A 21948-nucleotide genomic window follows, 5' to 3' on the forward strand; every position below is an offset into this window, starting at 1 on the left:
TGAAAGATAAAAACTGTAAGTTCAAACTGCAAATTGATGATTCTTTTTGAAAATGCTATTCTCAGCAATCCACATTATGAGCCATTGCTTGGACAATGAATATTCATTCATTCCAGAAATATTGACTGACCATCTATCACACAACTTGTTAGGCTCTAGAGACAAAAACAGTAAGGCTAGTGAGGTCCCTGAAGTCATTGAACTTATTTTTACTGGTAAAAGTATACAATAAATGTTAGCTTCAAATTAATTGGGCTTCGCGTGAATTAAATTCTGAAAACTATAGGCATAATAAACAGGATGTTTATGATGGACAAACGGTTGTATAACTCTAGGCCCAGGAAGCAGCATAGTATCTGAGGTAGGAGAGGGTTTGGGAGTATTTGGAAAACTTGGTTATGTCTGAAGCTTAGAGTGAAATGTGGGAGATACTATGAGGTGAAAGTGGAGTGAGATCGAAGAGACAGGTGGGCATCAAAATGGGTTTGGATTGTATGCTAATGGAAAACTAATGGAAACTTCTTTTTTCATTTTGTAGAAGTTTATTTCAATCCCAGTTAGTCAACATACAGCGTAATATTATTTTCAGGTGTACAATTTGGTGATTCATCACTTACATACAATACCCAGGGCTCATCACAAGTGCACTCCTTAATCCCCATCACCTATTTCAACCACCCCCCTCACCCAGCTCCTCTCTGGTAACCATCAGTTTGTTCTCCATAGTTAAAGGTCTGTTTCTTGGTTTGCTCCTCTCTCTTTTTTTCCTCTAATGTTTGTTTGTTTTGTTTCTAATATTCTACATATGAGTGAAATCATATGATATTTGTCTTTCTCTGACTGACTTATTTTGCTTAGCATAATACTCTCTGGCTCCATCCACATCATTGCAAATGGCAAGGTTTCATTCTTTTTTATGGCTGACTAATATTCCTGTGTGTGTGTGTGTGTGTGTGTGTACCTCCCCTTCCCCACTAATGCTCTGTTTCTCTGTTTCTCAAAAATAAATAAATGTTATTTTTTTAAATAAATAAATAAGAAAATTATACACCAATATCCCTGATTAACAAGAATGCAAAAATTCTCAATTAAATATTAGCAAACCATATCCAACAATACATTAAAAAAATCATTCACCATGATCAAGTAGGATTTAGTGCTAGATTGCAAGCAGGGCTCAATAGTCACATAATAGAAAGAATAAGAAGCATATGATCATTTTCAATGGATGCAGAAAAGCTATTTGATAAAGTACAACATCAATTTATGATAAAATCCCTCAACAAAGTAGATTTAGAGGGAACATATCTCAACACAATAAAGGTCATACATGAAAATCCCACAGCTAATATTAGCTTCAATGGGAAAAACTGAGAGCTTTTCCTCTACTGTCAAGAACATGACAGGGATGTCTGCTCTCACCATTATTATTTAACATAGTACTGGGAAGTTCTAGTCACAGCAATCAGACAGCAAAAAGAAATAAAAGGCATCCAATAAAAAGCAAAGAAGAAGTAAATTTTTCACTATTTGTAGATGATATGATACTCTATATAGAAAATACAAAGGACTCCACCAAATATATTGCTAGGACTGATACGTGAATTCAGTAAAGTCACAGGATACAAAATCAATACACAGAAATCTGTTCCATCTCTATGCAATGAAGCAGGAAAAAGAGAAATTAAGGAATCAATCTCATGTATGATTGCATCAAACGCCATAAGGTATCTAGGAATAAATCTAACCAACAAGGTGAAAGACCTATACTCTGAAAACTATAAAACACTAATGAAAGAGATCAAAGGTGACACAAATAAATGGAAAGAAATTCCATGCTTGTGGATTGGAAGGACAAATGTTATTAAAGTCTCCACACTACCCAGAACAATCTGCACATTTGTCTGACTCTTGATTTCAGCTCAGGTCATGATGTCATGATTCGTGGGTTTGAGCCCTGCGTCGAGCTCTGTGCTGCCAGTGTGGAGCCTACTTGGGATTCTCTGTTTCCCTCTCTCTCTGCCCCTCCCTGGATCGCTCTCTATCTCTCCCTCTCAAAATAAAGAAATAAACGTTAAAAAAAAATACCATCAGAATTTTTCACAGAGCTAGAACAAACAATCCTGAAATTTGTGTGGAGCTACAAAAGACCCAGAATAGTCAAAGCAACCTTGAAAAAGAAAAGCAAAGCTGGAGGCATCACAATTCCAGACTTTAAGTTATATTACAAAGCTGTAGTGATCAAGACAGTATGGTACTGGCACAGAAACAGACAACTAGATCACTGGAACACGAATAGAAAACCTAGAAATGAACCCACAACTATATGGTCAACTAATCTCCGACAAAGCAGGAAAGGACATCCAATGGAAAAAAGATGGTCTCTTCAACAAATCATGTTAGGAAAAGTAATGGAAACTTTTAAGCAAGAAAATGGCATGCTCTGACTGATGTTTAAAAGTAGGACTCTAGATATCTTATGAAGAATAGATTATAGGAAAATTGGGATGGATCTAAGGAGACCACATAGAAGACTATTTTAGAAGTCTTGGGGACGGGGCGCCTGGGTGGCGCAGTCGGTTAGGCGTCCGACTTCAGCCAGGTCACGATCTCGCGGTCTGCGAGTTCGAGCCCCGCGTCGGGCTCTGGGCTGATGGCTCAGAGCCTGGAGCCTGTTTCCGATTCTGTGTCTCCCTCTGTCTCTGTCCCTCCCCCATTCATGCTCTGTCTCTCTCTGTCCCCAAAATAAATAAACGTTGAAAAAAAAATTAAAAAAAAAAAAGTCTTGGGGAGATAATTCAGCTTTCAATAATGTTCTGGCAGTGGTGATAGAAGCAATTATTGGAATTGATACCTATGTTGGAGGTAAACACCAAGAAATAGTTAATTCAATATGGAGGTAAAAAGATGAAGAATAAAGTATAATTCCTGATTAACTTGAGTATCTGGGTGAGAAGGTACATACTTTGAGATGAAAAAAATATTTAGGTACAGGTAAAAGAAAACATAGATATAATGTAAGAAGCTGGGCATTAAAATCAGGAATGTCAAAGTGTAGGCACAGGGAGGCTGGGTGGCTCTGTGGGTTAAATATCAAACTCTTGGTTTTGGCTCAGGTCACGATCTCATCATTTGTGGTTCAATCCCCACATCAGGCTCTGCGCTGACAGCAGAGAGCCTGCTTGGGATTCTCTCTCTCCCTCTTTCTCTGCCCCTCCCTTCCTCATTCTCTTTCTCTCTTTCTAAAAAAAAAGTTAACTTTTTTAAAAAAAGAATTTTCCTTGCACATAGAAGAATGAATAAGATCGTACCTATAAAAAAGAGATACTATCCTAACCCAACCCTCACATTCCCTACATTTATACTCCAAGTAGTGAAAGTTGCTCCATCACATGAATTTGAGAAGAAAAAGGATTATTATATTAGTAGTTAAAACAGGGATCTACGGTGTTTAGGAAAAATGTAGGTTGAGGTGAGGGTGAGATCATATCATATGAAGAATTGGGACCACTGAGATCAAATGATCTTTTACAACAATTTGGGTTGGTAAATGAGAAAACAATCTAAATCTGGTGGTTGAAGCGTGGGGAAAGACAGTGTAAACAATTTTCTTGAGAATCTTTATGATGCACGCAAAGTGGAAATATACAAGTTGGAGAGGGGCAGGGGATGACGAAAAAACACCAACTCATTCCCCAGCACAAAGCTCTTTAGTGCCTATATTGCTTATAGCTCACATTCATTTACCAGCTACGTTTTTCAATATTTTCTCACACTATTCTCTACAGGGCCTTGAATACTGTGTCAGACATTTTTCTGCCTCTGTGTTTCCTTTACTCATTTGGTTTCACTTCTGGGTCTTGTATCTTAAAATACTCTCCCACCTCCTAGTTGCCTGTCCTACTCCAGAACTCTGGTCTCATTACCCATTCACCATGAATGCCTCCCTGTGATTCCAATAAGCAGTAAATTGTCTTATAAACCCTGACCATTCACTGTGTGTCTCTTTCAGAGTTTAAAGATGAATACAGATACAGCTGGAAGTCCAGAATTGTGATGCCTCAAGCTTTGGTTTTCTTTTTCAACATTCCTTTGGCTATCTGGGGTCTTTTCTGGGTCCATACAAATTTTAGAATTGTTCTAGCTCTGTGAAGTATGCTGGTGTTATTTTGATAGGGATTGCATCGAATATGTAGATTGCTTTGAGTAGTATTAACATTTTAACAATATTTGTTGTTGCAATCCACGAGCATGGAATCTTGTTCCATTTCTTTGTGTCTTTTTCAATTTCTTTCATAAACTTTCTATAGTTTTAGCATACAGATCTTTAACCTCTTTGGTTAGGTTTATTCCTAGGTATTTTATGGTTTTCAGTGCAATTGTATATGGGATCGATTCCCTGATTTTTCTTTCTGCTGCTTCATTACCGGTGCATAGAAATGCAACCAATTTCCATACATCGGTTTTATATCCTGTGACTTTGCTGAATTCATGCATCAGCTCTAGAAGTTTTTTGGTGGGTTTTCCATGTACAGTATCATGTCATCTGCGAAGAGTGAAAGTTTGACTTCTTTGATTATTTGCCTCGCACCTGTCAGGATAGCTAAAATTAACAACAGGAAACAACAGATGTTCGTGAGGATGCAGAGAGAGGAGAACACTTTTGCACTCCCAGTGGGAATGCAAACTGGTATAGCCACTCTGGAGAATAGTATGGAGGTTCCTCCAAAAATTAAAAATAGAGTTACCCCCACGACCCAGCTATTGCACTACTAGGTATTTACCCAAAGGATACAAAAATGCTGATTCAAAAGGGCACATGAACCCCAATGTTTATAGCAGCACTATCAACAATAGCCAAATTATAGAAAGAGCCCAAGTGTCCATAGACTAATGAATGGATAAAGAAGATGTGGTGTGTGTGTGTGTGTGTGTGTGTGTGTGTCATGGAATATTACTCAGCTATAAAAAAAATGAAATATTGCCATTTGCAACAATGTGGATGGAACTAGAGTACTATGCTGTGAAGTAAGTCAGTCAGTGAAAGATAAATATATGATTCCACTCGTATGTGGAACATAAGAAACAAAATAGACGAGCAGAGGGGAATGGAAGGGAAAGTAAGATAAAAACAGAGAGGCAAGCAAACCATAAAAGGCTCTTAAATACAGAGAACAAACTGAAGGTGGCTGGAGGGGTGGTGGGTGGGGGGATGGGCCAAATGGATGATGGGCACTAAGGAGGGCACTTGTTGGGATGAGCACTGGGCATTATACGTAAGTGATGAATCACTAAATTCTACTCTTGAAATCATTACTACACTATATGTTAGCTAGCTGGATTAAAATAAAATTAAAAATAAGTAAGTAAATAAATAAATAAATAAGATACTGATAACTCATTATAGGAAAAAAAAAAAAAAAGGTCAAAGGAGAATTGTGCCATAGATTCCAGGAATTACCAAATCCTACATTGTCAAAAACAGAGAAAAAGAAAGAGGGGAGAGAATAAAAGAAGAGAGAATCTGTTCTGCTTGGGAAATGCTAAATTATTTTACTACCCAGAGGAGGTAGGAAACATAAAGAAAGACATTTCCTAGACAAGTTTATGACATGAAAAGGAGAAAATATAAGAAGTCATTTACAAGAAAAAACACAAACCTAGGAGACTAAAGAGTCTATGTTCTTTGGTGCATGGAAATGAATTATCTCTACTTGTAATCTCTGCTAAATCCATTTCTCTATCTCTGACCAAGAACACTAGCAACTCCTCCTCTTTTCTAGAATAATCAAGCCAAGGAAGGGCTAGTGTGAAAGAAAGAGAAACCCTCTCCTTTCCTGGTCCCATTTTTGGCCTTCATAACAGGACTTGAGGCAACTCATTTAAAATGCTTTAACTTTATGGGGCGTCTATGTGGCTCAAAGCATCCTCATTTCTCATTCCTCTTTGGACAGAATTAGTCATGTAGCTCTGCCTAACGTGATCTCACAGCTTATGGGTTCGAGCCCCACATCGGGCTCTGTGCTGACAGCTCAGAGCCTGGAGCCTGCTTCGGATTCTGTGTCTATCTCTCTGCCCACCCCTCCCCCCCCACACTCTACCTATCTATCTCTCTCTCAAAATATAAATAAGCATTAAAATAAATGTCAAATGCTTTAACTTTCCATGCACTTACGTTTTCCTAAAAATAATGTAAACTTACTATGAGCAAGAACATATTATGGGTCTGCCAGTATAAGTATTTTTGCTTGTTTGTATTTCTGTAGGGTTTTATAAATTGAATATTAGTGTGATACAGCAAAAAAATGTAAAAGTTATCAATTTAATTGCTACGTGGCTGGCAATCAAAAAGACACACTTAGGAATAATTTCCACTATAGTGCTCTACGACTTTAAAATTTAAGTTTTTTTTAACATTTATTCATTTTTGAGAGACAGGGAGAGACAGAGAGTGAGTGGGGGAGGAGTAGAGAGAAAGGGAGGCACAGAATCTGAAGCAGGCTCTAGGCTCTGAGCTGTCAGCACAGAGTCCAACACAGGGCTTGAACTCATGGACCACGAGATCATGACCTGAGCAAAGTTGGAGTCTCAACCAAAGGAGCCACCCAGGTGCCCCTGGATGACTTTATACTAGACACAATCAAAGGTCATATGATTAGATAGCGCTTAGTTCCCTAGAATTTCTTGAGAAGGAAATCATTTAGCATTCTTTATTTCTGTGATCTAGTAATTCAGTCAGTTAGCATATGTGCATGGATTGATGAATGGGTTAAAATGTTCCCTGAAGTAGCTTGGGGATCCTGAGAAAGAAGTACATAAAAATGTGAGCTGTTCTAATATCTTCCGCATCTGCATTCATCATCTTTCTGGGTAGATAAATTTATGTAGTTGAATTAAGAAATATAATTAAAAACTGTGGTTATAGTTAATATATCAATTCAGTGCACTAAGAAATGAGATTAAAAAATCATTTCCCAGGGTGCTTGGGTTGCTCAGTCTGTTAAGTGTCCTACTCTTGGTTTCAGCTCAGGTCATGATCTCACAGTTCATGGGTTCAAGCCCTGCATTGGGCTCCACGCTCACAGTGTGGAGCCTGCTTGGGATTTTCTTTGTCCTTCTCTCTCTGCCCCACCCCTGCTTGACTGCCACCGCCCCCCCAAAACAAAACCTTTATAAAAACCAAAAGTAAATTTTAAAAAAAGGAATTTCCCCAATTGTAATTTCTGGAGATGTGAGTCATTTTATGAAATTAAAAAAAAAAAGCTATCCCCCAGGCAAAAAAAAAAAAATTGTGTTCATAAACTTACAATGTGCATTAACATAACTTTTATCTGAGAAGAAACCAAGTTAGGAAAATTGAGTTGGAAAAATCTCTTCCCCTGCTTTCAGACAGGGTCTACTTGTTCATTTCAACCTTGGTGCTTCTGGCATGTTGTTCTCCAGCGCGTCCTCTCCCTTTCTCTGTATTTTTCAGGTTCCATCAGACTATCTCAGTGGCTTAACATAAGAGTTCCCTGCCCAACGAGATGACTTTGGGACAACAGTTCTCCCCGTAGCATTCCACAGCCGCAACCACCATGCACCTCAAGTTCGTCTATCTTGCTGCTAGTTCATTTCACCATGAGACCTCCAGTTTTGCCATGACATGAGGACAAAAAATACACCTGGAAAGTCTGGAGTGTCGCTTGGGGATTTTCACTGCCTTGGCTTAGAGGAGAAGAACACATCCTCACTTCTCATTCCTCTTTGGACAGAATTAGTCGTGTAGCTCTGCCTGACTGCCAAGAGGCTGGAAGTATACTTTCTCATATGGCCAAATAGAAGGGAAAATCAGATATGGGTGAGAATTAAAATGTCTACTGAACTCTAGAAACTTTCCCCATGTTTGCATGATTAAATCACTCATAGGTGCAACTTATGGAGCAGCCACTCCAGAAGCATTCCTGCTACAATAAAGTGCATTTTGAACCACAGTTACAGAATTTATTGTATCTGTTCTTCTCTAATTGAGGATCAAACTTCAAAGCTCACATCCTCATTACTTCAATTACTGCCCTAAGTATAACCTTTCTACTTATCCATTATCACTTCCAATGTCTTTCTATTTTAGCAGTGTATAAACCCAGGTTAAAGCCAGTCTTCAATTTTTCTTTTCTTTTTTTTTTTTTAGCCAGATGGATTCCAGTTTAGAATCTAGAGTCAGATGGCCTGATTCTGAATCCTGGCACCAATAGTTAGTAGATATATGACCTTGGTAACATTACTCAACATTCTAATGCTTAGAATTCCTCACCTATGAAATAAAGACAATCATAGCTTCTGCCTTGTTAGGTGATTATGATTATCATATAAGAAAATATATATAAATATTAACTATGATTAGTAAAGGCCCTAATGTTCTTAATCTCATCTTAAGATATTTCCACCATCTTTTATATTCACTGACAACTGGATTTAACTCCACAAAGCTGAGTTTTCTCTGATTCGTTTTCTTCCATATTCCTTTATGCCACAAGAACACATAAAATGAAAGTATTCTTTTTGCTCTCAGTTATGGTCTCTAAATAATTTCTTCCTCTTCCTCCTCCTCTGGAGGAGGGAGGGAGAGTCCTGCCTCCTTTAGCCACATGCCTTCAAGCACACTAATCCTGTTGTATAGCAACATATTGACCATCTCCTTTTATTAAAGACTCCATCTCCCAACCCCTAATGTTTCTTGAGTGAGCCTAAAATTGATGTGGGTGTCTCTTTAACATTTCCCACTCTCTCTCCTATAACTATGGATGTGAAATAAGTTTTATTTTCATTCAGTTCAAGGTTTTGCTTCCAAAATTATAACATATACTTTCCCCACCAAAAATATGTTAATTTGAATATCAAATTTCTCCACTGTCACCTCTTATCTTTGTAACTCACTGGTTCTTATATCCACATGTCAACAATGCTTTCACTTTACACAATGGTCAAAATTCTTTGGGATGTACCAAAAGCTGGTCTAAGAGGGAAGATTATAGCATATAAGCTTACTTTAAGAAGTGAGGGAAATATCAAATAAACAACCTAACCTTACAACTAAAGGATATGGGAAAACAAGAACAAACAAGACGCAAAACGAATAGAAGGAAGGAAATAATATGTATTCGAGCAGAAATAAGCAGTATAGAAACTAAAATACATAAATAAATAAATAAATAAATAAATAAATAAATAAATAAATAACAAATAACAAATAAAAACAGATCAATGAAAACAAAATCTGGTCCTTTGAAAAGATCAACAAAATTGGTAAACTTTTAACCAAACTCATCAAAAAAAAAAAAAGAGAGAGAGAGAGAGACAGAGAAGATTCCAATAAACAAAACTAGAAATGAAAGAAGAGAAGTCACAAACATTATAGAACTCTAAAAGATTATGAAAATATGAAAATTTGTATTCTAAAAGATTTGACAAACTAGAAGAAATTGATAAATTTCTAGAAACATATCATGTATCAAAACAGAACCAGGAAGAAATTTTAAAAATTGGACTGATTACCAGCAATGAAATCAAATCAGTAACCACAAAACTTTCAACAAACTAAACTCTAAGACCAGACCACTTTGCTAGTAAATTCTACCAAATACATAAAGAAAAGCTAATACCTATTCTCAGACAACTCCAAAACATAGACAAGGAAGGAAAGCTTCCAAAGTCATTCTACCAGGTGAGCATTGTCTTGATACCAAAACCAGATAGACACTACAAAAAAGAGAAATATAGGTCAATATCTGTGATGCAAATGGATGCAAAACTCCTCAACAAAAATTAGTAAATTGAATCCAACAATACATTAAAAAATCATTCACCGAGATCAAGTGGGATTTATTTTTGGAATGCACGGGTGCTTCGCTGTTCACAAATCAATCAGTGTGATACATCACATCAATAAGAAAAAGGATAAAAAATATACGATCACTTCCAAAGACGGAGAAAAAAATATTTGACAAAGTAAAACATCCATTCATGATACAAACCCTCAACAAAGTCGGTTTACAGGGAACATACCTCAATTAAAAAAAAGTCACGTATGAAAAACGCACAGCAAATTTCATACCCAATACTGAAAAGCTAAAAGCATTCCCCCTGAAATCATAAACAAGACAATGATGTCCACTCTCACTGCATTTAGTCAACCTAATACTGGAAGTTCTAGCTCCAGTAATCAGGCAAGTAAAAGAAATTAAAAGCACCAAAATTGGTAAGAAAGAAGTAAAACTTTCATTAATTGCAGCTTACATGATACTGTATAGAGAAAACCAAAAACCCTCCACCAAAAAACTACTAGAATTGATACATGAATTCAGTAATGTCACAGGATAAAAAAATCAATATATAGATGTCTGTTGGATTTCTCTACACTAATGATGCAGCAGAAGAAAGATCAATTAAGAAAATAATCCCATTTGCAATTACACCAAAAATAATAAAATACCTAGGAATAAATTTAACCAAGGAGAGTAAAGATCCATCCTTTGAAAACTATAAAACTTTGCCGAAAGGAATTGAAGATGACCCAAAGAAATGAAAAGGCATTCCATGCTCATGGGTTGGGAGAATAAATATTATTAAAATGTCATACTACCCAAAGCAATCTACACATTTAATGCACTCGCTATCAAAATACTATCAGCATTTTTCACAGAACTAAAACAAATCATCCTAAAATTTATATAGAAACACCAAGGACCTTGAATAACCAAAGCAGTCTTGAAAGAACAAAACTGGAGTTATTACAATGTCACATTTCAAGATATACTACAAAGCTGTAGTAATCAAAACAGTATAGCATCTGCACAAAAAAGATACATAGGCCAATAGAATAGAATAGAGAGCCCAGGGGCATCTGGGTGGCTCAGTTTGTCAAGGGTCCAAATCTTGATTTCAGCTCAGGTCATGATCTCACGGTTCCTGAGATGGAACCCCACATCAAGCTCTGCCCTGACAATGCAGACCCTGGTTGGGATTCTCTCTCTCCTTCTCTCTCTGCCCCTCCCCGACTTGCACACATTCTCTCCCTTTCTCTCTCTCCCTCTCAAAATAATAAGCAAACATGAAAAAAAAAAAAAGAACAGAGATCTCAGAAATAAACCCACAGCTACATGGTCAATTCATCTTCTACAAAGCAGGAAAGAATAACTAACGGGAAAAAGACAGTTTCTTCAACAAATGGTGTTGGGAAAACTAGACAGCAACCTGTAAAAGTATGAAACTGGTCTCCTTTCTTACATCATAAACAAAAATAATCTGAAAATGGATTAAAGACCTAAATGTGAGACCTGAAACCATAAAAATCTTAAAGAGAAAACAGGCAAAATTTCTTTACGTCGGCTGTAGCAACATTTTCCTAAATATGTCCCCTGAGGCAAGGGAAGCAAAAGCAAAAACAAATGATTAAAATTACATCAAAATAGAAACTTCTACACAGCAAGGGTAACAATCAATGGAACAAAAAGCCAACCTACTGAATGGGAGAAGATATTTGCAAATGATATCTTTGATAAGGGGTTGGTATCTAAAATATATAAATAATTTATACAACTCAACACCAAAAAAGTAATCTAATTAAAAAGGGGCAGAAAACATGAACAGACATTTTTCCAAAGAAAACATACAGAATCCAGCAGGCACATGAATAGATTCTCAATATCACTCATCATCAGGGAATGCAAATCAAGTGCAATCAGTCAAAATGGCTAAAATAAAAAAAAATTAAAAAAAATTAAAAATACATAAGAAGCAACAAGTGCTGGTGAGGATGTGGAGAAAACGGAACCCCAGTACACTTGTTGGTGGGAATGCAAATTGGTGCAACCATTGTGGGATACATTATGGAGCTTTCTCAAAATATTAAATATAAAAGTACTATATGATCCAGTATTTCCATCCCTGGGTATGTACACAAAGAATATGAAAACACTGATTCAGAAAGATACATGCACCCCTATGTTTATTGCAGCATTAGCTACAATAGCCAAAATATGGAAGCAACCCAAGTGTCCATGATAGATGGGTAAAGAAGTTGTGATTATATATATAGAATATAGAATATATATTAATATATATAATATTATATATAATTATATTATATAATATATAATATTATATTTATTATATTATATTATTATATATAATATATGTAATATATTATATATTATATTTTTATACAATTATTATTATTTTTATATAATTATTATATTATTATTATATAATTATTTTATTATTATATATTATATTATATTATATTATATTATATTATATTTATTATTTAATATTTATATAATATTATATATTGTATATATAATATATATTATATATGTGTGATATATAAATATTATATATTATATATGTGTGATATATAATATATATTATATATGTGATGTATATTATATATAATATATATAATATATGATATATATAATATATGATATATATATAATGGAATATTACTCCACCATATAAAAGAATGAAATTTTGCCACTTGCAACACCATGGATGGTTCCAGAGGGTGTAATACTAAGTGAAATAAGTCAGTCAGAAAAAGGCAAATGCCACTTGAGTTTACTCATATGTGGAATTTAAGAAACAAAACAATAAAAAAAAGAGACAAACCAAAAAACACGCTATTAGCTCTAGGGAATGAACTGATGGTGACCAGAGGGGAGGTAGGTGGTGGGAATGGGTGAAAGAGGTGATGGGGATTAACGGGACACTTACTATGAGCACTGAGTAATGTATAGAGTTGTTGAATCACTATATCGTACACCCGAAACTAATAGAACACTGTACATTAATTATACTGGAGCTTAAAAATAAATAAGTAGATAAATAGATAAATAAACAATTTTTACGAAACACAATGCTTTCACCTCATCAAGATACCCGATTTATTTATTCTATCAGTTTCTTACTCTCAATAGTATCATATTCTTGTCATGTTATTGTCATGCCTATCTTTGTTCTGGTTATACTTCATGCTCAATTTTTGTAATTTTTCCCCTGAAGAAGTCTTCATTTTTTCTTTCCTTCCTTCTTTTTTCCTTTACACTTCGGAAAAAAAAAAAAGCCCTCGGTGACATCAAATATCCTCCTTTTCCTTCACGGACTAATAGCATGTGATCATTTCTCAAGAAAATCATACAACTTGCTGAGCAGATTCACTTTAAGTGCCTCGTCAGAAACATCAAAGCGTTGCAACCGTTCTTGGAAATACCTTGTTGTTTCTTTAATATTATCTTTTACCTTATCCTCCTTAAAAGCCGTTCATTTACCAGCCCACCCTGTTTGCACACAGACATTCAGTTAACAACGTCGTTAATTCCCGGTCCGTCCAATCACAGTAGGGCACATCCCTTTTCTGACCCTTGGCCAACAATCCCTCTAAGGCCCTGGGTCTTATCTTCTGTAGCTTCCTTAAGGCTTTCATTTCTGACAGCTATTTCTTCTCTGACCTACATCATTCTCTTGGACACCATCTCTGTGACCGGCATGCTTCACGCCTGTGGGGTATTTTTGGTTCTCGCTTCCCTTCACTTCTCAGTAACCTTTGACACCGCTGATCACTTTTTCTTGGAATCTTCTCTCTTGACTTTCATGAGGCCTCATTTTCCTACTTTTCCTTCTGCCTCAGGGTCCCTTTCACTGTTTTCTTTGCTTGTTCTGCAGTGTCCGACATCTCAGCTGGGAATTTCTCGGCACTTGTTCGCATGTTTTCGCATTATTTCTGTCCCGTGTCCTCTGTGGTGATCCATTCATTCACATGCCATGAGTGTCATTGATGTCATTATGACTCTTAAATTTAATATACCCAACCCAGACATTTTTAGTGAAATTCGGACTCATTCAACATCTCTAGCAAACTGTTTTAGAGACACTTCAACATCACGTCCCAAACAAAGCCCTCGACTTCTTTCCTAAATCCTAATCATATCCCCTCTTTCACACCGGGGCTATGTGCTGTGCCTAACCTGGGAGTTACTCAAACCAGAATCTGTGTCATTGTCCTGTTTCTGCCTTTGCCTTATTCCAACATCTTATCTATCAGCAAGTCCTATTAATTATTTTTGTACGGTGTATCTGGAATGTTTCCACTTTTTCATGGCTCAGCTGTCACCTTCCCAGCTCAAAATCTCATCTGTTCCCAGCCCTGCAATCTCCTCTTTAAAAAAAAAAAAAATTTGTTTATTTACTTTTGAATGAAAGAGCACGAATATGGGAGGTGCAGAGGGAGGGGGGCAGAGGATCTGAAGGAGGCTCCGAGCTGTCAGCGCAAAGCCCAACGCAGGGCTCCAACTCACAAACCTTGAGATCATGATCGGAGCTGAAGTCAGACGCTCAACCGACTGAGTCACCCAGGTGTCCCAACAACCTCCTCTTTATTAGTGTGCATGGTTCTACTCCCTCTGCCTTCTAATCCATTTCCTTCCCCAATAGCAAATTGATGTTAGAAGTACATATTGGATATTCTAATGCTTAAAAGCCTTCCTCAACTTCTTAGTCCTCTAGGATAAAATGAAAACTCTTTTATGAGACTCTCCTTAAGCTGAGCCCAACTTATATTCCAGCCTATCTGGTAATATTATCCACCCAGCTCATTTCACTCCTCATGAACTGCCTTTTTATTAGCTTCATATCAACGATCAACTCTTTTCCAACTTGAGGTCTGTTTAAATCTTCTTGTCCTCTCTCTTCCCTCAGGTCTCAGTTTAGATATCACCTCTGTACAGGAAATAAAGCAACGGATCGCCATGTGTTGCCATGCATGAGCCAGTTGGAAAGATCGGTTCCATGACCTGAATAGGGAACAGGTTGCTTAGTCGAGATTCTTTTGTTTTCAGCATATTCATCAACTGTGTGTCTTAAGACTCAGTGATGCTTCCTGATAAAAACTGCGTAAAATCTCTATCTGGGGATCTTTGGGCAATATAATAATTTGAAATCCCATTGCCCACAGGAGCACTGGCAAAATTCAGATATGGGGTAGTTCTCAGGGAAACCATGAAACGGTAATCCAGATCATCTAGGGGACCACTTTTTAACTCAATGCATGGAATTTGCAGACCTCTAGAAATACATCTCAGGATACGCCACCATTTTAAATTGTTATTTATTTGGCAAGTCAGTGAAAGAATGGAAGAAGAAAACGTAACCAATAAGCTTTTGCCAGATCATGGCAGGTAAGATCTACCTCAACATCTGGATCTCACAGAATCGAGGAAAATGAGTCTTCTTTTATGTGTACTAACCCAAAAGCCATTATTGGGAAAATAAAGAAAATGCTACCACGTTTCATGGGATTTCAAGCCTGGAGAGGTGTTTGCAACCTAAGAGAATAGCTTTGTCAATATAGAGCATAATTTCACTACAACAGATTACAAAGAGTCGGAGACCCCAAGTCAGGAAGATGTTTATTTGAACGAGGATTTGTTTCATGTTTAAAATTTTGGATGATCAGTCTCAAAGTTGTGGCTGATAATGTGAACCACGAACGCCACCGAAGGAAAGTAATGCTTGTGGTTCAAGCATTTAATGCAGCAGTAAAAGGAAGAGCAAAGTGACTCGGTAATTTTGACCGAGCTAGTCGAGGCATGCCAATATCAACGCTTGCCACGAAAAAAGGATGGGGGTGGGCGGAGAAGCTGACGATGTAATAGAAACACCAGACAAGCTGTCATTTCAGTGTTCCTGGCAAGGGAAACAGAGTCAATGTGATAATAATGTTTTAGAGAAGCTGTCCAGAAAAACAGGATAGGAAACTTTGACACAGTTCTATTACTCACTACCTGAACTGCACGGAGATGTTAGGAGAAGCCGGAGAGGAAAAATAACGTTAAGTCTTGATGTGATCGCTACCGCGCCACAGGAGTTACACCTGCCGTTATCAGTTTCCACCCCCTAACCCCCTCTTCATCCTTTGGGTAGGGACTATCTATCGCAGGCTCTATTTTTACAATCTCAGAAATGGGACATAAGTGCATTTCTGGAGTGATAGCCCTGCGTATAAAGTTTCATCAAAGCCAAATAGTTCAGAAAACAGCCATGGTGTAAGCCAAGGATTCTGGGGGAGTCAAGGGCACAGCTGCGTGAAAGAGGGAAGTGAACAATTTCTATATTGAATAAATATCAGTTTAGCAGGCGATAGTGCCTAAAATTTTAATAGGAAATAGGGCCACAGAGGCTAGAAATCAGAATGAAGACTTTTTTTTTTTTTTCCTACTGTTTCTTAATACTGAAAACCAGCTGCGGTTTACAGCATTTGGGATTCTATTAAAATTAGTCAATAGTGTATTGCCTCTGACATTTATTTTCGCCTTTGCCCGTGGCATTGTGGCCCATGACGGCTCCCTGCAGCTTGTTGAGTTTATTCTGTGCTTTGGTAGCCTTAAACATTTGACTGTTAGGTGTAATTCAGGTGATAACTATGGAATTTTGCAATTAGTTGTAGCTGAATTTGGAAAGGAGAACTGCTTTCCTACCACAGCTTTCTAAAATGGCATCTGCAATAAAAAAAAAAAAAAAAGAAATTCCCCCGAATTGTAACTCATTACAGGAACGTCTAGGGTGCAATGAGACGCTAAGGGGTTCAAGTGGGGGACATCAGCAAGACTTAATCCCGTAATAAAATGGGCGATAGTTTTTCACGTGGTTTCACTGACTATTCCGTGGAACAGTTAATTTTTAAAAGCAAATGATCTCTAAATGTGTGAACCTGTAAGAGAGCCACTCAGATCCGGGTTCCTTTTGGTTGCCAAGGAAACCATGTCATAGACAGTCACATAAATAAACTCTAGACAGTGGGAGGAAGCAGCATAAATATAGGAACAGGTTCCATGGATTCTTTCTTTCTATGAGAAAAATTCTCTCTCCCTGTCACCGTATACACACCAAAAAATCTACGAAATAGGAGAGTCATACCTTGTCCATGACAGGTGTAAGCGGGATAATACTACATTTACTCAGAATGTGAGAATTAACCGGGGACAGGCCTCTAAAATTGCCCGTGTTCGAAGTTTCCGAGATGAGCACCAGGAAGGCTGATTTTCTCATTGGGATTTTAATGGGTTGTTCATTTACACACTCACGAAAACAGGTCCTGATGTTATATTTTACTTCTTTTCTATACCTATCCCTCCGAGAAAACAGATAGAGATTGTTTTCGTCTTGCAAAGTTGTGCAACACTACCTATCCAACAAAAGCTCAAAAATAGGGTCAAGTTTATATCTTCAAATTTTTGTCGAAGTTGTGACTCTCAGAGGTGATCTCAGGCTTTAGGAGATCTGAAAATATTTCAGAGTTCTGAAAACTATGAGGCATCTAAATATAAACCAAACAAAAATAAGATTTTAACAACCCTGCCTTTTTAGGCGTTATGATACAAATTCTTTTTTTTTTTTTAAGTTTATTTATTTGCTTTGAGAGAGAGCACAAACAGGTAGGGGCAGAGAGAAAGACAGAATTCTAAGCAGATTCTGAGCCATGAGCGCACAGCCTGATTGCGGGCTCAAACTCATGAACTGTGAGACCATGACCTGAACTGAGATCAAGAGTCGGACATTCAACTGACTGCGTCACCCAGGTGTCCCTGTAATACAGATTCTATGAATTGATATTGTATTCCTCTTTTCAATGCTTTCTTGGCATTAAATACCAACTTTAACCTATTCAATCAATCAGCAGAATGGGCTCTTTAGTTTTTGCTGGATGGCCACATGTCCCCTTCGCCAATAGGGCAGACCTCTGTTTTCCTCTGTAGGACTAGCTGTTCTCTCATTCTAGGGCATCAGACAGGGAAGATCAATCATGGTTTTTCTGGGTGTAGACTTAAGCCTCAATCCAAGTCCAATTCTCCACCAGAGTAATGCAATTAGAAGTTGGTTGGAACTCACTTCCTGCTGTGAAAAATCCTGATCTTGCCTGATTATCTATCAACATCTGGCTTTTCAGGGTTTCCCTTAATTCTGTCATTTCTTCACCATTCTCCCAATATATGTACCCTCTTCCTTAAATTAACTAGAATAGGTTTCATCTGAGTTGAGCCAAAGGCTTCTAATTCAGGATTCTGCCTCTGGCTACAGGAGCAAAAATATTTTATAATAAAATTACTCTAGCTTCCATAATAATCAATGTAAAAAATGTCCTATTTTCACTAACCTGTCTTAAATGACTTTAAGTCAATGCATTATGTATATTTACCATCTTATGCAGAACTAAATAGAATCCTTTCTTTAAGTGTTAAAAGGATAAAATCGAGTTCCAGAAGTGTAGGTTTGGAATAAAAAGTATACATCCAGCGTCTCTGGGTCCTTTAGTATAATGAAAGCTAAAATTTTACTCATTCTCCATCGTGAACAGAATAATTGCCTCACTGCAAACTTCAGACTGAGTCCCGAATGTATTTCAGTAAGTGGAAAACAGGATCTATATTTTAAAAATATTTATAAATCTTAGAACAGAAAATGCAGATTTGTAAGGCATATAATAGATGTGTAGTATATTCAGAGAAAATTTAAAACAAGGTGATGCTTAATTCCATTAAAGCCATTTGTAGGCGCCTGGGTGGCTCAGTCAGTTGAGCATCTGACTCCAGCTCAGGTCATGATCTCACAGTTGGTGAGTTCGAGCCCCATGTTGGGCTCTGAGCTGACAGCCCAGAGCCTGGAGCCTGTTTCGGATTCTGTGCCTCCCTCTCCCTCTGTCCCACCCCCACTTACTCTCTCTCTCTCTCTCTCTCTCTCTCTCAAAAATAAATAAATATTTTTTAATTAAAAAAAAGCCATTTATAATTTTAACCCCCAAAAAGTTTGCGTTTTGTAAATATTACCTTATGTTTTTGTTCATTCACTCATCAAATATTTATCAAGTGTCATTTTGGGAAATGCTTTTGGGAAATTGCTTCAGCGCTGAGGACACAGCAGTAAACAAAATGCCTGCCTTCATGAAGATTATATTCTGGTTAGAAATACAAACATTAAGGGGTGCCTGGGTGGCTCAGTCGGTTAAGCCTCTGACTTCGGCTCAGGTCATGATCTCACTGTTCATGAGTTCGAGCCCCGTGTCGGGCTCTGTGCTGACAGCTCGGAGCCTGGAGCCTGCTTCGGATTCTGTGTCTCCCTCTCTCACTGCCCCTCCCCTGCTCACGCTCTTTCTCGCTCTCTCTCGCTCTCTCTCTCTCAAGTAGATACACATAAAAGAAGGGGGAAAAAAAGAAATACAAACATTAACAATATTGTAAGAAAAATGATATTGTGTTTGATCGTGATGAGTCTAAGCGGGCAAAAACAGGAAAGGAGATGCATGTCACAGAGAGGAGGAGAAGGCCTCTGTGGAAGGGACTTTTGATCCAATATCGTAACAAAGGGAGGGAGACAGCCACGGCATATTTGACAGAAGAATAAAGAATGTGCATTTTATCATGGTTTGCTTTGTTAAACTCTTCTCCTAGTGCTGATCATTGGCCATTGCAAGAAACACCCGACAGATAATTACCAAAAGAGAGAATAGCAAGTAGAAAGGCCCTGAGGTCGTGGAGAGTTTACTGTATTTGAAGGGAAAAATGAGTTCAGGAAGCCAGTGAGTATGGCGTTTTAGCTGAGCAGAAGGAACAGTGTGAGAGATTCCGCTGGAACAGAGGATGGTCCAGTGAGCAAAGGGCCTTGGATGTCTTGGAAAACGGGGCTCTAGTCTAAATGAGAAGTCCGACAAAGATTTTAAATGGGGGAACTGCTATAATCAAATGAATATTTTCAAAGGCTCATTCTTGAACTTTCAGGAATTGGAAATGAGAAGGTGAAGGAACCGCACAACCACTTAGAGACTGTTGTGTTTAAGTCAGATTTACTCAAACACATGTCGGAAATGGAGTTTTGAGGAGAACCATTGACACAAACGTCCTTTCTGGAAACAGCTAATTCTAATTCAGCTTAAATGTGTCAGAGAGATCTTTAACCTCTCATAAAAAATTAATCTCTAATAAAAAATTTATTTTGCAATGTTTATTTATTTTAGAGAGAGAGAGGGTGAGCAGGTGAGGGGCAGAGAGAGGGGGACAGAGGATTCAAAGAGGCTCTGCCCTGAAGCAGCAAGCCCAATGTGGGGCTCGAACTCACCAACGGTGATCATGACCTGAGCCAAAGTCAGATGCTCAACCGACTGAGCCACCCAGGTGTCCCTAACCATGGCGTTTAAAAGTCCCCAGCCTGGGGTGCCTGAGTGGCTCAGTCAGTTAAGGAGCCTACTTTGGCTCTGGTCATGATCTCATGGGTTCGTGAGTTTGAGCCCCATGTCTGTGCTGACAGCCTGGAACTTTCTCTGGATTATATGTCTCCCTCTCTCTGCCCCCCACTCCTTGCACTCTGTCTCTCCCTCAAAAATAAATAAACATTAAAAAGAATTTTTTTTAAAGTTCCCAGCCCAAGAGCAAACCATTACCTATCAAGATAGAGTGGTTACTTTCCTCCGTCCTCACAACATGTAACACCACCGGAGCTCATCTTTTTTATTCACTATTTACCTCCTTTCACCATAATGCAAGTATCAGGACGGTGAGAACTGGTCTTTCATGTTAATTTTTTAAATTACTAGATATTAGTTTAGAGCAAGTTTAGGTTTATAGAAAAATCAAACTTCAAGTACGAAAGGTTCCCATCTATCCTCCTGTGCACACCGTAAACGTTAGCGCAAGAGATCTCACACCTGTGCGCTGCATTGCTTACCATGATGAGCCAATATTGAATCGTCATTATTAGCCACAGTCCAAAGTTTACCTTAGGCTTCACTCTTTGTGTTTGTGCATTCTATGAGTCTTGACATATGTGTGATGGCACGCGTCCAAACCCACCATTACAGAATCATACGGAATCGTTATGGTACACTGGGCTCCGCCCGTTCATCTGTCCCTCCCCCGACCCTGCCCAGCAACCACTCATTTATGTAGAGTCTTTTCCTAGTTTTGCCTTTTCCAAAATATCAGATAGCTTGCATCAGACGGTGTGTAGCCTTTTCAGATAGGCTTCTTTAACTTCCCAATATGAATTTTACGTTCCTCCTGTCACTTCATGACTCAATAAGTCATTTGCTGTTATTGCTGAAAAATACTGCATTGTATGGATATACCACAGTTAGTTTCTTCCTTCATCTGTTGAAGGACGTCAGTTTTGGTAATTGTGAATAAGTATCCCATGAACATTTGTGTGCAGGTTTTGTGCGAACAGAAATTTTCAACTCGCTTGGGTGAATACCAAGGAATGCAATTGCTGGATAATATGCCTGGGAGTCTACTAAGTTTCGTGAGAAATCAAGAAATTACCAACTCTCTTCCAAAGTTTTTTTGGCCTCTTACCAGCAATGATTGAGGGTCACTGTTGCTCCACATCCTTGCTGGGATTTTATATTGTCATTTTTGTTTATCATGTTGTCATTTTGTTTGTCATTTTGCACACCATTCTAATAGGTGTGTGGTGGTAAGTCATTACTGTTTTCACATTCACTGTTAAATCCCCAGTATCTAGAAGCATGTCTGACAGAGCAGAAGTGTGGGGTGGGGGAGAGAGAGAGAGAATGACAAAAGGAATCAAACTAAAAACTATTAAAACTAAGAATGAGAAAACTCAGATACATTGCACCCAGATCAATAGTCTTAAGCACAAACAACAGGGTAGTATAAACAGAATTACCAGGGATTTGGACACAAACTACATAACTGTATTGAGGTGAATAAAATAATATTTTAATAAATGGACAAGCATGGAGAGTTTTTAACTAGGACAACTAAAAGTTTGGGAGGCTCCCCAAAATAAATCCAAAAGATAAATCTTATTTTAGTAAAAATTACCAAAAAAATTATTTTTTACATTGACCTAGCAATTAAAAACATTGACCGGGCAACTGAAAGACTGCATCGAGGAAGGAATATC

Source organism: Prionailurus viverrinus, chromosome A1 (genome assembly GCF_022837055.1).
Source record: "Prionailurus viverrinus isolate Anna chromosome A1, UM_Priviv_1.0, whole genome shotgun sequence".
Lineage (NCBI taxonomy): Eukaryota > Metazoa > Chordata > Mammalia > Carnivora > Felidae > Prionailurus > Prionailurus viverrinus.